Here is a 12,944-nt window from a genome sequence, read left to right on the forward strand (position 1 = left end):
TGGGCTGCTGGTGCACACAGAATTCAGAAGGCTGAGGGAGAAGGCTGGCCAGCCTCAGCTAAAGACTGAGATCCTGCTTCAAAAGAGCAAAAAGACACAGACACAGGATGGATAGACAGACAGCGGTGCACGCATGCATGCACACGCGTGCACGCGCGCACACACACACACACACACACACACGAGTACTTTGCAACTCTCCATTGATTGTAGGTGTTGAGGTCTGGTCGATTGCTATGTGCTGTAACGCTAGATTCTACACCAGAGGGTCTAGGCCTACAAGTGAATTCTCATGGTCACAAGCTTTTGCTGTGCAAACCCTGTCTCTTCATTTAAAACTACTGGTTAAATAAAATTGGCTATAGCCAATTACTGGAGGGATTAGAGGTAGGTGAGTTTTGAGTGACCTGGTGAGGGATGGAGAAGCAGGGGGGAGAGGAGAGAGGGAGGGAAGGAGAGAGGGAGGGAGGGAGGAAGAGAGAGAGAGAGGGGGGGGAGGGAGGGGAGGAGAAGAGAGGAGAGGAGAGGAGAGGGAGACCATGGGGAGAGTGCATGACCATAAGAAACAGCAAGTATCTGGGGTACACCACTGGGGAAGTAGCCAGGCCTACAATTAGAAGTAGATTAGGGGTGACCGCCCAGTAATTGTCAAAGTCAAATAAAATAACCATAGTTCGAGTCTCGTTTATTTGTAAGCTGGTGGGGGTAAACTGAAATTGGTTGTTCTACAGTAGGTAAGGAACAAACCCAATTCCTGTGGCCACATTAGGTGAGGCTGGGCCTTCTTTGGAATAATACCCAGTGGTTGTCGGATGCTATTTTTCTTCCTTAGCTGTCCGCCCTCCCTCACCTGTAATTCAGCTTGGCTGCACATCCTCACATTTAATACATGGCTGTTACCTTGCCTGGACATCATGGAGTTCCCAGCAGGAAAGAATGATGCTCTAATTTCCTAGCGAGGCTGATTCAACGTTTTTTCTTTCTTCCAAGAATAGACTGAGTACAGGACATGGGGTCACATGGGGAGAGCTGGGGGCACAGCCAGGATGACAATCCGTGAATTTAGACTCTGGGTTCTCTGCTTTGCCCTCATAGCTGGCTTGAATCTGTGGGCAATCACGCTGTCTTAGTAGAATCAACATAGGATCATCTCAAAAATTCCCCTTTTCTATCAGTGTCTTGAAATGTCACTTTCCCCACAAAACCTTCACACATCAAACTCAAGCCCTGTTGTTAGTGTGTGTGTGTGTGTATGTGTGTGCGTGTGCGTGCATGAATGTGCTGTGTGAGTATGTGTGAGTGTGCATGAGTGTGCATGTGTGAGTGTATGAGTGTGTGTGAGTGTGTATGTGTGTGAGAGTATGTGTACATGTGTGAGTGTATGTGAGTGTGTGTATGTGGGTCAGTGTGTGTGTGCATGTGTGTGTGTGAGAGTATGTGTATGTGTGTGTGTGCATGTGTGTGGGGGGTGCAGAGGAAGGAGCATGGAAATACAGAAATATGAGTCACAGGCTAGCTTGCTGTTTTCAGAAAATGGTCACATTCGTGAGTTTTGGTTATACGGAGTATTTTAGGAAGGAACTCAGCATGTTGGATGGATGGAGAGTCGGAATCTAAATGCCTTCCCAGTCAGTTTTTATGGTTCAGGTCCAGGTCATTTCGGACTTTAGGCAGCAATTAAGTTGAGGGTTTCTAGACGCCCGTGGCTTCCGTTTGATGCTCTCTCTATTTTCCCATGGAAGCCATGAGGGACTGGCTTCCTCAGTCAAGAGAGTCAACAAAGAACTCCGCCATTTGGGGTTTAAGATAGGTGCCTGGGGAGTTGCCCATATCCTTGAACTAAAAGTCCTTAACTTGGTCTCCCGTGGAGGCTGCTGGGATCTCTCCTGGACCTAAATCCCCAGAATTTGCCGAGACTGGCCAAAGCAATGCTGTTCTCAGAAAGGCCTCCAGATGATTCGTAAGTCATCTCTCTTACTAGGAACTGCTATTTTGGGGGTAAGTCTTTTTGTTTTTGTGAAACTTGGATTGCAAAGCCCTGTGTGAGGGCATGAGCCTGACCGCCGCTGAGAGATGCCTGGATATCCCCTCCCCCCCAGTATCCAGTGGGATCAGCACAGTACCTCTGATGTCCCAGTTCATAATGGACATGCTGAACAGTACTCTAAACGTCCCTTCTCCCCCGACCCTGACATTTTCTTGAAAGCCCAGAAGAGAAACATGTGCCTCCTCTTCCTCTTCCTCCTCCCTCCTCCTCCTCCTCCTCCTCCTCCTCCTCCTCCTCCTCCTCCTCCTCCTCCTCCTCCTCCTCCTCCTCCTCCTCTCCTTCTTGCCTTGGCTGCTCTGGCTTCACAGCTTCAATTATTTATTGCCTTATCTCGCCAAAGCATTTGATTTCGGTCACCCCAGGCTCGTTGGCACACAGCACTGGGACCAACTACCAATAAAACAACTGCTGCCAAGAAGCACGCGCAGTTGGTGTAAGCCTGGAGGCAGTTTGTTTAGTGTTTTGATTTCTTAATACAGGCGCGGTAGACTGAAAGATACTACTGTTTTGTAGACAAACCTGGAATGGGTGCCCAGATGAGACGTTTTATTAGACCGCAAGAGAACTGTCAGTGTCCCAAATGGAAGGCTGGTGGCTGCCCACCGTACGACGCTCTGCGACAAGGACAGAGACAACGTCTTTATTTTTTGCACTGCAATCTCTCTGTTAATACTAGTGCATTTTTGTTGTTCTTTGGCCTTGTCACTGTTGCAATGCCATTAAGGAAATTCCAGACGGTGGAAAAAAAAAATGTACGGTCCAAACACATTCTGGGTTTTTCCACCTTCATTGTTTTGAAAATATGGCCACCTATAAAATGACACGGACATTTTTGGACATGAAAATCAATGGTGGATCTGAGTCAGAACAAGAGGAAACATGGCCTGGGTGACCTGTGTTTTACAGTTTAGTCACTCAGAGAGAGACAAGCTGCGTGCGGTGCAATTCAAACGATCTGCGGAGCAGCCCTCGACCTCGTTCTAAGAATCTCACGTGTGCACACTCATCGGAAGCCGCAAAGACATTTCCACTGAAACGCTCCCAGATCGTTTAATTTAAAATTCAAGCCTATTGGAATTCCACTGACTGTGCTCCAGCTCGTTTACACGACAAAGATATGAAAGATGGAGGGAGATCTCATATTTTACATCTACTTCTAAAATAATAATTCGTTATAACACAACAGAACAAACGTTTCCATTCCTGTGGTTTTAGAGACGAGCGTCTCACTACGGAGCCCAGGCTGACCTTGAACTTGAGATCCAAGGCTACATTTCCACGCCTCGCTAAGAACAGAATTATCAGTAAAGAGGAGGAAAACGTTAAATGGCCACGGGAGAAGGTAACTGTTCTGCAGCTCAGAGTGAGAAGGCTGAGAACACTCCGTGTGCTGCCTGGCCAGCCGATGACAGAGCCCATCAACAGAACAAACAGTCTTGCCTGTTTTCCTAGGTCGGGTGAGCACCTTCCTCACTGACTACATTCCAGAGACTTTCAGCTGAGAGCTAAATGTGGTTTCCATGGGAATGTCCTCCACAGACTCAGATATGTGAACTCTTGGGCTCCAGCTGATGGCGCAGTTTGGGGAGGTGCAGGAGGTGCCTCCTGGCTGGGGGTAGTATGCTACCAGGACATACTTTAAGAGCTAAAACCTCCATCCACTTTCCATTCTCTCTTCTTTGTGCTTGAAGTTCAGGATGTGAGTTCTCAGCTTCCTGCTCCAGCCGCCATGCCTGCTGCTTGCTTCTGTGCCTCTTCACCTGGGAGGACTCATAACTGTAACCCCCAAGTACACTATTTCCTCTAAGTTGTCTTGACCATGGTATTTTTATCACAGCAACAAAACAGTAACTGACATAGGTCACCACTTTGCTCATACTACTCTACTCTACTCTACTCTACTCTACTCTACTCTACTCTACTCTACTCTACTCTACTCTACTCTACTCTTCTCTACTCCTCTCCTCTCCTCTCCTCTCCTCCTCTCCTCTCTCTCTCTCTCTCTCTCTCTCTCTCTCTCTCTCTCTCTCTCTCCCACATACAAACATCCACCCCCCTTCTGTAATTTCCTTCTTTCTCTTCCCTTTGTCCCCCTTTTTCCCTCCTTTCCCAGCTGACTGGAGGACTGAATGCTACACCAAGGAGATTAAGCTAGAATTATTGCAAGTCTCTACTGAGGGCAGATATTAAAAACTGTCTTCCTGTGACAGATAGCATGTAATTAATCCAGGCTCGTGGAGAGGAAAGTGATTGATTTTTAGATGGTACTAAAAAAAAAAAAAAAAAAAAAAAAAAAAAAAAAAAAAGAGATGCTACAAAATTAATTTTTCTGTCTTCCTTCATTAAAAACCAACAAGCCAGTCCAGGAGAAAGGTGGGGGCTGCAGGAGGATGGAGTACAGCTACAGGAGGTGCACCGAGGTATTTCTGCAAATGAATCATAGTTCACTTCCAGCAACAGATGTATTTCTACAACACACATTTGGACATCGCTCTTGCTAAAAGTCAACGCTTCTCATTTGGGCCAACAGGACGACTTCATTAGTTGCTTTTCTTGCAGCTGCAATCAAATGTTTGATAAAAAGCAACTTATTTAGAAGAAGGATTCATTGTGGCTCAGGCTTGAGGAGAAGGCATACTGGTGTTTATGGTGGGGAGGGACTTGTGCCGAGGACCCTTCCCATCTCGGTAGCCAGGAGGCAGCGAGTGGGCTGAGAGCAGCCAGGTTGTAAACTTTAAGCTCCCACCTCACCACAGTCCAATCTTCAGCCAGCCTATATCTCCCAACAGTTCCTCTTCCTCCAATAACAGCACCATGAGCGAACAACCAACGGTTCGAACAGCGCCTGAGCGGACACATTCAGCTTCTAACATGAACTAAATGCAGGGCAAAAGCCCAGCATCTCTGATGCCTTCAGGTGTCTGTCACTTTGAAGGATCCCCTGTAGGTCAGCATGCTAGTCACTCATTCTTCCTAGGGCGGAAGGCTCACAGATCTCATTGTCTTAGCCTTGCAGCCACCTTGGATTGCAAGGGAAGAACCTCACACTTGGGACCATCCCTCAAACGAGAGCGACTGTCCACGAAGCCATGTAGGCTGCTCCTAGAATGGCGGTAAATATTTCCCAAGGACCACCTTGACCCTGAAATCAGGCACTTGCTTGGATCACCTCGCTGAGATGGGAGTTCAGACACTCAACGAGCCCAAACTTAGATTAACACTGCAGAACGCTCTTAGATCAAGGCAGTGTGCTTACAGATGCTTCTTCCTCCCGACCCCCAGTTAAGCCTAAATCTCACATGAGTTCCCTATACCTGGACTTGGGGTCACCAGCCCCCCCTTATTTGTTTCTTCCCAGTGTGACCATGTCAACTAAAATCTCTGCTTCTTATTATTATCAGCTTTTTAAAATGGCCTGTCAGGACAGGTGGCAGACCTAGCTTCTTAAGGTTATAGAACCCTGGCTTTTTGTCTTAAGACTTGAGCTGCATTTTTCTTAAACTTTAAATCTGAAGTTTCACATTGAATTGGGTCTCTAGACCATGAGTTCTACCCGCTCGGTAAGGCAGCCACTGCTGCTGTTTGACCTGTGAATGCGTAAATAAAGGAGGTGTTCGTTCTCTGGAGCTGACTCAGTTTGCTCCATTTTGTGTGTGGTCAGGAGTTCCAAGTACAGTGCAGGGAGTTCTCTGCTCAGTGACAGGGCAGATACCCTTCTAGAAGGTACCGAGGACTTACGCCTGGCTGGCAGTTAGCTGATCCTACATTAGTCCCTTGACAGTAAGAGTCAGGGTGAAGGCAGAAGTTGGCCAAGGGCTAAAAGGAATGTTAAAACCATGGGAGAAAACTTGAGAAACTAGTCTTTCTGGGATCAGATTTGGTGTTGTATCTATAAGAATTTATTCAAATCAACCTGACCTCTAATGTTCTTGGGACAGATCGATCAGTATAGGTTCAATAATGTGTTCTTCTCCCTTCCTTCCCCATGTCAGTTGCATAGTAAAAGTATTTTGGGATTTTTAGCTGAGTTGCTAAGATCTTTCTAGTTGATTTCATTTAAACATACGACACACACACTATGAAGTGTCACTGTTCAGTGGCTTCTCAGATATAGTGTGTTGGAAGGGCACTGAGACTGAACCCTCTTTCTTGAAGCAGCTTGCAAAACAAAGGACTCAGAAAAATTTAATTACTGTTAGAAAAATGGGACTTATAGCACCTCTGGCTCTGGAAGGGGACATGACATCCAGAAATTCCAGGAAGGTCATTAATGATACCCATGGCCCCTCCAGCAGTAGTTTATAAGACAATGGCCCACAAGATACAAAGAATAAAGACAGAATGACGTACAATTTCTTCCTCTTATACACCAATCAAAACAAGTTTAAACAGAACAGAACCACCCCCCCCCCACTCAGGAAAAGATGATTTATAGTTCTGGAGACATTTCAGAAAACAATGGAAAGTCTAAAGTGCTGATCAAGGCAATGGCTTCTCTGATTATTGCTGGCGTTCACCTTTGAGAGCGTGTTCTACTCTGCTGAACTCTGCCTATCATCCTTTATGTCTCTCTGTCTTGTTTGACTTCTTCCAATGATAATGCAAGGACCTGAGAGATGAGGGGAATCCAGATTAATATCTTGGTGATACTTTCGGTGTTCCCAGCCAGTTACGATCAGATTTTTCTTATCTTCATGGTAGCAGGTCTCTGCTTGGATCGATTCCACAGGGTTTCCTGTTCCGTTAGGTTTACAACTTCCCTTGTATTTGCGTATCTGTGCTAGACTGTGGGATCCCTCTACTTTCCTATTTTGGGAACTACATGTCTCAGATTTTATTTTACATGCTATACCAACTGGTACAGAACAGTTCTTTCGTGGCCTGTAGGCCATGAAAGCTAATACATTTTGGCTAAGGCTTTCAATTCTTTCTTCTTGTTCTTCTCTTCCCTCAGCAAGGAGTTCAATTCAATCTCTCCAGTTCCTTGCAGAAAGGAAGTTCATGATGTATGGGAAGTGCATGTATAATTGTAGCAGGAAGTACAGGGAAATGCAAAAGAAGTCTCATGGTTTCTTTGTCAGCCAGGGCAATTCTGAAATGTTATACCTGCCTCCTAGGGTCCCCCACAAAGGGGTAAGCATTCCCCAACTCTTCACTGGCATTTTAGCAGGTCTCAAGTGAAAAGAACACCTCCATGAACCCCCTGTATTCCTTCTCTCTGATGTATCGTTCGTAATTGGGACAAACCTGATTCCCAAACTTTAAAAAGACAAAGGTTTGTGTTTCTTTTTTCTTTTATATATATAAAAAAACCCCATATGGCCGCAATATAATCAGAGAGAAGGGAGACGGGTTAAAAATTGAGTTAACTTTTCAGTAAGATTTTAAAATCTTACTGTCCTTTGACTTGCTTACATAAAACAATATATTTACTCATGTTCACTGCCCACTGCTTTCTCTCATTCCCTCCTTAGTTTTGCCAAACCTCTTTTTCACAGAACGCTCCCTTCTTGTCTTCACGTCTTGCTTTTTTTTTTTTTTTTTTTTTTGTGAGGCTTGCTTGCATGAGCATGAATGGGAATTATCTACTGGAGCATGGGAAACTTAAGAGTGGCTACGTAACCAAAGGAAATCATTCCTCACTCACCCCACCCCCAGGTCTCCACTAACCGCCAACAGTCCCACAACTCTGGGCCTAACGAGCTCCTCCCCCACCATGACGGAATGTTGCTAGGTGCCACCTTGTTCAGGTAATGTCTCTGCTGTGAGTTCATGAGTGCAGTAGCCATGCCCTGTCCAGAAGGCAGTGTTTTTCCATGCTAATTTACAATTATATTTCTTTCATAGTCAACTGGGCAGGAGCTTTATATAAACTTTGTTTGCTTTACCACGAGACCTAGAGTTAGTCTAATCATATAAATTGGATAAAAAGATAATAACCCTCATAAATAAGGTCGAATATTTAGACATCTTTTTTTTTTGTATGTTTGTTTTGTTTTGTTTTTCTGAGACAGGGTTTCTCTGTGTAGTCCTGGCAGTCCTGGAACTCATTCTGTAGACCGGGCTGGCCTCTAACTCAGAGATCTATCTGCATCTGCCTCCTAAGTGCTGGGATTAAAATCATGTGCTACCACTGAGTGACATAAATAAGATTGAATACCCTCAACTGAGAGATACTCCCTCCTCTGGATAAACTGGAAGAAATAGAGACTTTACCAACATCACCACCTACTGGAAATGTAGACCAGTGCATCCCCATAATTACGTACAAAATTGTATGTAATTTCCTTTGCTTGGATGAGCCCCGTCTATCAACGTGATATAGAATATGAACATGTGCATTGTTAATTACATTTCTCTATACATGACCTCAAGCAGCTCAATCATGATCTGGGTAGTTTCTTTGATAACCTTGAGAACTATGCTGAGAGCTTTTCAACATCTCTCCCAAATTTATGCGCTTTCTTGGAAGGATATCAGTGTTACTACAGGCAGACCCAAGTGATTTTGAGAGAACCAGAATGACTCAACAGGATAACAGTGCACAGTGGATTTACACATTCAGTTCCTAATGCCTCACAAGACCACCTAAAGATGTAATTACATCATCCAGGATGGCATTTGATAATACTGAAGCCAACAAGGCTCTTCCATCACCAAATGCTAGGAAACAGGGCCTTCAGGACTAACAAGCTACTGTGGACTCTGGATTTCTGGATATGGCCTAATATTACCCAAGATTCTATAGTGAGGTACTGTATGAGTGCCCTTTGTTTGTAATCAGAGTTTTTGCTGGAAAGGAAGCTCAGATTTTAGGTCAATTTGTCTCTAGCTTCAGTGCCTTCCAACAGGCTATTAAAGGATAGAGATCATAGGCACCACTTGATCTACCAACAAAACAGACAGGCCACTTCCCTAACAGTAAGGATAGGTACAAACTAAATTTTACAAAGAAGGTCAGCAGGGCCAATAAAGAACCACTCTTTGCATAAAGCCCTTTCCCGGTACTGTTATTTTCTCCTACAGTGATCAAAGGTTGAGAAATTGCCAACTGGCTTCATCTTACCTGTTAAAGTAACTTTTATTCTTCTGTAATAATTGTCATCTCAGAGGCTTAAGGCCTCCATTTGAAAACCTAGGCCTAGTCCTAGAAGCTTCTAGCTTCTGTATAATCTTATCTAGGCCTAGAAAGTTTTCAGCCTCTGAGACTTACTGATGAATAAGCTCACCCTTTCTAATTCTTTTGAACTCTGGCTGGCTGATTCAACCCAGGTGTTCTGGCTCCAACTCCTCTCCAAGCTGACTGACTCAATCTAGCTTCTCTTGGCTTCTGACTAAATTGCTCCACTTGGACTCAAACTAACTCTAGCAATATGCTCTAATCGTCTGGCTCCTTCTCATTCTCTGTCTTTACCTGTGTCTAGCTGTTCTTTCTTAAACCTGTTTCTGTAAAACTCTCTGGGTAAAATGCCTCCTTCCTCTCTCTTCACCGCTCTCTTTTTAGTAGAGCCTCTCTCTCTCTCTCTCTCTCTCTCTCTCTCTCTCTCTCTCTCCTTATGACAGTTGGGCATATCCTATTCTGTCAAATCTCCTTTGATTCGTCACTTTGTCTGCCACTCAATTAGACATGACTTTCAAACGTGGGTGCTTCCTTCTACAAACTAGCTTTACCTTCACTGTTGGGGATTAAAGGTGTGTATGAAGGGTTCATCTATAGTCCAGGTAAAGAGATTATAGGTGTGTGCTACAGCTGAGGCATACCACAACTAGAAATAGCTTTTCTATTTTCAGTAAATAACACAATCTCTGGGTTCCCAGTGTGATCGAATATCTATAACACCCAAGTTAAACTAAGAGGAGGTTACTGCAAACCAAGATCTCAGTTCCACCACAGTCTAGGTATGTATGAGGTCCACATACATAAGAGTCAACTTCATTAGCCAAGACTAGATCGGAACCCGTGGCAAAGCATTTCAAATAGGGCAAGACTATTCACAAACCCCTGGGTCTCGGCTTTAAACTGAGTATGTAAAAAGAGGTTTCAGATTCAGAAGAAACAGATATTAGAGAGTGGTAACAGACAAAGAAAGCTTGTTCTGCGGTACAGGAAGGTACATTTCACCTCTGTCTGAATAATTTGCCCTTTAAAAACATGCCCAAGGAGCTGTGGCTTCTTTACCAAGGCAATTACAGAGATAACAGGATTGGTGAGGAAATATTGTAGTTGGAAAAAAACTCACACCCTCCTTGAAACCAAACAAGTACATCAACAAGCAAGCAAACAAACAAATAAATAGCAGGAAATAATTGAAGAAAGTGGACAATAGGGACAACTCTCTGGTTAAAAAATAGTTAAACAGGTTTTTCTGATAGGAAAAGAATGGCCTTTGAGCAGGACAGAGCTGTGCTCTGATTCCGAGTGTTTCCCAAAGGCTCGTGTATCGGAGGACTGACCACCAGCCTGCGTCACTACTGGGAAGTTGTGGAACTTTTAGGATGTGGGACCTACTGTGAGTAAGTTAGATCACCCCAAGACTGTGCTTTGTGGGAGAGTCTGGGTCCTCTTTCCACTTTGTCCTCACCGCTCCCACACTGTCAGAAGGCGAGAAGCTATGTTGCACTGTGTGCTTCCTTCCACGGTGTTGCCTTACCATAAGGTCAAGTGACCATGGACTGAAGCCACTAAAACCATGAGACTTGATTCCTTTCAAGTTGACTTATCTCAGGTATTTGACCCAGCACCAGGAGGCTATTGAACACAGTGGAAAATCAAGGAAAGGAGATCCAAGACCCAGGAAATTAGATCCTCGAGGATTAACATTCTCCTCAAAATATTTATTTCACCCAACCTCAGAATTCCTATCTGCAATATGGGGAACGAGATGCCAAGGATGCTTCTGTTTGTGTACATGACAGCGTTTCTATCTCTCCTGAACATCTGTACCAGTATGTACATCTCCGTGTCAATAGTAGGACTTATCCCTTTATTAATTTTATTGGCAGCTTTCTACAGGAACCAAGCTGTTCTCTGGTAACGGAACATCTCAGGTCACCTGAATGCGAATGTCACTGACCCCTGTGTCTGGCCTCAGACCATCCTCTGTGGGAGAAGAGCTCATTATCCACCAGCTGAGTTTGTCAAGCTCTCAGTACAAAGCACAAGGACACTTTCTGATGTTAGGAACAAGACAGGCGGGCATTCGCCAACTCCACAGGCCCATGGTATAGATAGTACATTTGCTGACGGGAAAGATGATCTCCACAGAACGCCCTTGGAGCTGGCCAGGGCTATTTATAGCTTCTGACACAGAAGGTTTCAGGTGGAGCACGGACATCATTGTTAATACCCAGACAAGCTCTGCAGGAAGGACTATGAGGTCTCCACAGAATGTTCTAAGAACAGAGCTTGTCAACGGGAAGAGATGGATGAAGGAAAATGGAACACACACTAAGACATTCGATGGGAATTGGGATGTGGAACCGTCTTTTGTTTGTCTGTTTTTGCTAGCTTATCAGTGCTCCTCTTTTCTGTCTGTGAGGTCTTCATCTTCCACTGAGAAAATGCAAATGGTTAGCATTTTTGGTAAGAGGCGTGTTGGTCTGGCTTCTCTGAAGGAATAATCTTTCCATTCAGAAAGGTGTAGGTACCCAGACTCTTCACCGTGAAATTCTTCTTTTCTTCATTTTTTGAATCGCTGCATCTTTAGATCTTACCTGATCCAGCCAGCGGCTGGCAAGAAAACACTTCACTAGTGCGTCAAAGCTGCTCACATCTCATGAACAGGCTTTGTTCAGTGTCGGCTTATACTACATCACTACCTGAGGCACGCTCTCACGGAATCCCACCCTAACAAGTGCTACTCATTGGTTTGGATCTGATTCTAGTCCCATTTCTTTCAGAGGGCTTTCTCTGATAGCTATGAGGGAGCTCTCTGCTTTCCTTAGGGATTAGAGTAGCTATTAGAATCTTTTCCCTATGACCAGCCAAATCGTATTAGCTCTTACTTTGCTATGTCAGTTTCTCAAGGTGGAGTCAGCACCGTCTGAGGCAGTGGTCTCCACGCTGTTGGAATTAGGGAGCCAGTCTACTCAGAACGGCATAAAAGGATACTTTTCCTCCTTTGTCTAGAAGGGGATCTTTGTGTTCATTTGCACAAAGGCAGAGTACGAGTCGGCTTACGTTCCCATTGCCCTATAATCAATTCCGAACACGTGCAGACCAACTCGGCTGTTATGGACAGATACCATAGTTACTCCCCAAGGAGAAATACCATCTTCCTGGTCCCTGCACAGCACCATTCATCAAATGCTTTCTTTCAAGACATTATCTTTCCTGTACACAGAAAGCAGACACAGTTTTCCAGACGAAGCGAAACAAAAGGCATACTCCAAAGGAAACCAGAGAAAGACACTCTAATACAAATCAAATTTGGGAGATAATTCAGCAACAACTGTTAAAAGCCCTCGATTCAAGTGCTGTCAGAGATACAGTGAGGGGAAAAGAGAGGATGAAGGAGCTGCAAATTCCACAGTGGGGAATCCTGCCCATCCTTAAGCTGCGCCTGGGTTAGCTGAGGGAGAAGAGGAAAGTAATACAGGGCGTGTACTGGGGCACGTAGGCCACCCTCGTTCTCACTCTCTGCTTCAGAGGAGTCTCTGGGTTTCGGTTTTTAGGTAAGTCATGCATGTTGACATGAAGAGTCCCCTCAGAGGAAAGGGGACTCTTGCTGTACCAGACCATTTAGTGCCAGCATTGTTACCCAGCAAGGCACCCCATCTAGTTTATAAGCCAAAGTAGACAGTCTCCCCCACTCCTGACCCCCCTCCCCCCACTCACTGGCCCCAGGAATAAATATGTTGAAGCTCCACATAGGGCCAGACAGGAATGGACTCTAAC

General features: G+C 44.8%; 1 protein-coding gene across 1 annotated transcript in view; it reads right to left on the bottom strand.

Moving 5' to 3' along the window:
- Positions 1-12,944, bottom strand: part of Ddah1 (dimethylarginine dimethylaminohydrolase 1) — a 125,365-nt gene that overhangs the window by 16,984 nt on the left and 95,437 nt on the right. The gene's annotated exons all lie outside the window — the stretch shown is intronic.

Source organism: Rattus rattus, chromosome 3 (genome assembly GCF_011064425.1).
Source record: "Rattus rattus isolate New Zealand chromosome 3, Rrattus_CSIRO_v1, whole genome shotgun sequence".
In the NCBI taxonomy this organism is placed as follows: domain Eukaryota; kingdom Metazoa; phylum Chordata; class Mammalia; order Rodentia; family Muridae; genus Rattus; species Rattus rattus.